A 2977-nucleotide genomic window follows, 5' to 3' on the forward strand; every position below is an offset into this window, starting at 1 on the left:
CGAGGGCGCATACTTTGAATAAAATATTTGTTATCATTCTCTTGAAATAAATGTGTTTTTTTCTTGAAAAAATACCGGTTTCATATATATACACCTGGTAAACAAATCTTTCACGCATTTCAGTAACGAATTAACAGCCTAATAATTACAAAATTATATTATAATACCGAAATAAGTGTACTTTATTAAATAAACAAAATACAAGATAATTGGTGTGCAAGCTTGATACTGTATTATAATATCAAAATTTTATATCAGGAGAGAGGGGCGCGGCCCACCTCAAAGTTTTGAGACGGCCCTGCTGAGCAAGCAGCAGCTACGGGAAAAGATAGAGAAAACGTCTGCCTGCCGTTGGGTAATATGACGGACCTATTTTTCTACACTTTTGTCTACTCCCTGTGGCACGCGCCTCGCCTCATTATACTCTAAATTATTTTGAGCGACTTTAATCGCGAAAATATAATTATTAATCAGTTTTGTGGACAAAATAGGAATCAGGGTACATTACCACACATTTTAAACCAATAAACAGCGCGATACCCTACCGAAAAGAATCTTTGAGTATATACTAAAAATTCTTTAGGTCAAAGAAGCTTAGAGAAATTCTCTGCAGGCACTCAGGTAGATATTTTTAAAGGTCCAGGAAGCTCGTTTAAATGGTATGAAGGCTTTAAAATATCCTTTCCGAAATTGAAATAAGAATACGATCATAAATAACAAGCAGAGAGGCTATCTCAAGAGAGTAGCCGACACTCAAGGTTCCTTTGTTAAGCTTTCGGATTAAAATTTAGAAGTAGATTTTTTTTAATTTCATAGTTAACAGCCTAAAACATAATAATTCGGAATCTACGGGTTTCGATGACTTAAGACATCTAACTTTTTTTTAATGCTTAAATTGGAATTAATAGAACGTTTTTCGTAAATGGAACGAGATACGCCAAAAAAGACAACATTTTTGAATTCAACTAGAAAATTGTATATCAGTATATAAGTTATAATTATAAATAAGTATAATGAGAAAATTCATCAATTAAAAAAAAGTGTTAATAATTTGAAGAGAAATTAAAAAAGGGAGAGCGGATTAGCCACGACCAACTACTGTAAGTAACTCTGTTCGCCCGGTACGTGACGAATACAAAAGGAACATTATATTACCGTCGCACCACTCTTAAAACGACCACTAAAAGGATCTTGAAAAGGGCCCAAATCTCTCAAACTATCTCCGAGACTATTTTGTTTCAAATCGACTTTGTTTATAGACTCAAATGGGCCAAACTATTTCGCTAAAGAAAACTCAGAGATTTCTTTTGGCAGGGTAGCTCCATCCAATTCCTAGATAAAAACATTCAACAAAAATCCTTGCAAAACTGACATTTTTAAATATTTTAAAATTTTAAGGTCTCTGCTGGATTCTGAACATGTTGCAGGACACTCCAGAATTTTTTCAAATTTTTTCCAACATATTCTTAGCTCTCGGGTCATGTAAAAGTTAAGGTGTCTCAACAATCGGCCTAGTGACTGCATTTTTACTTGCATTTTGCTAAATAGCTCGGAACGAAATTTTTTTACGCAAATTACAGAAAGACCATTTTATTTAGAAAACTTAGCGGATTAGTGTCATTCTTATTCGAGACTCCTCACATTTTTTTCTCCGGAGTTATTGCTTTCTAAAGTGGGGGTCTGGATTTTTTGCGGCGATATTAGTGTTCACCGCATGGGCCGCCGAGGTTCTTCCAGAGTGCGAGGCGGTAATCGAACCCGCAAGCCGACGGAGTGGATCCAAAGCCTACGTTTTTAGCCCCCACGACAATCGTCCACTTACATACCTTATTTAATAAATACAATTTTCAAATGATTTAAACATTTTTTATTATAAAATTTCTTCGAATTTACAAATTTTTAATAAAAAAAAAACTTTTTCTGCCTTTTCTGTAAGTATGGAAGATAAGATACCCTATTCAATAATAAATAAAAATACCTCAAAAATGAAATACCTAATAAATATATAAAATACCTTAATCCATTAATTAATACGTGGCCGAAAACACAAACGCAAGGAGAGATTATGGCTGTATGGCACCACACTCCGACTCTGCACAGGCTGAGCACGCATAACGCTTGATGAAGACAGAGACAAACCTATGCGACGAACCATTCCAAAAGTGAGACAGTCGACACGAAGACGAAAAACTCACCCAACGGAAAAGACATCCAATGAAATGACCAAGGTCCAAGGTCAGTCCCAAAATCGGCACTCACTCTAGGTTTCACTGTAATTCAATTTTAATTTAAAAAATTAATATTCAACCAAAAAGTGGATCTTTCAATTAAATCTATGGAATGTTCTGTTGGAATAAGGTTAATTTTCATTTAAAAAATTTACTTTCCACAAAAAAAATATATAAAACAGTTTTTTTTAACATACTATAATCAACAGCTACTATGTTCAATTCAATTTGAAACGTATTAAATTCCTACAATTTTAAGTACTCGTAAATTTACTGCATTTTCAACAAAATAGTTGACTTTTTAACCACATGATTAAATTTTCAATCAGAAAGAATAAATTTGTACCAAAAAGAAGAATTTTTAAGAAAATATGTAAACTTTCAACCAATAATGAAATAATTTAAATAACTATCCCGACATACTTCTCTAGCTTGTTTCCCGTTCATGCATTTTTTATGTAACCTTCTGTATTTGTATGGCTTCTTATGTCTCTTCGCATTAGGCTCTCATTTACACAGTCTAACCATTCTTTCCGTGGTCTACCTCTGAGCACACTGACATTTACTTTACCTTGATACACTTGTTTTGTTAGCTATCTATCTTTTATTGTCTCTATACATGTCCAAACCGTTTCAGAGAATTTCTTTCACATACGAGGGTAGTTCAATAAGTCCTTAGAATGACCAACAGATGGCGCGCGAATCGCTCCAAATCATCTGTTTTCAGTCAGCACCACTCCCGACTAGAT

Source organism: Belonocnema kinseyi, chromosome 2 (genome assembly GCF_010883055.1).
Source record: "Belonocnema kinseyi isolate 2016_QV_RU_SX_M_011 chromosome 2, B_treatae_v1, whole genome shotgun sequence".
Lineage (NCBI taxonomy): Eukaryota > Metazoa > Arthropoda > Insecta > Hymenoptera > Cynipidae > Belonocnema > Belonocnema kinseyi.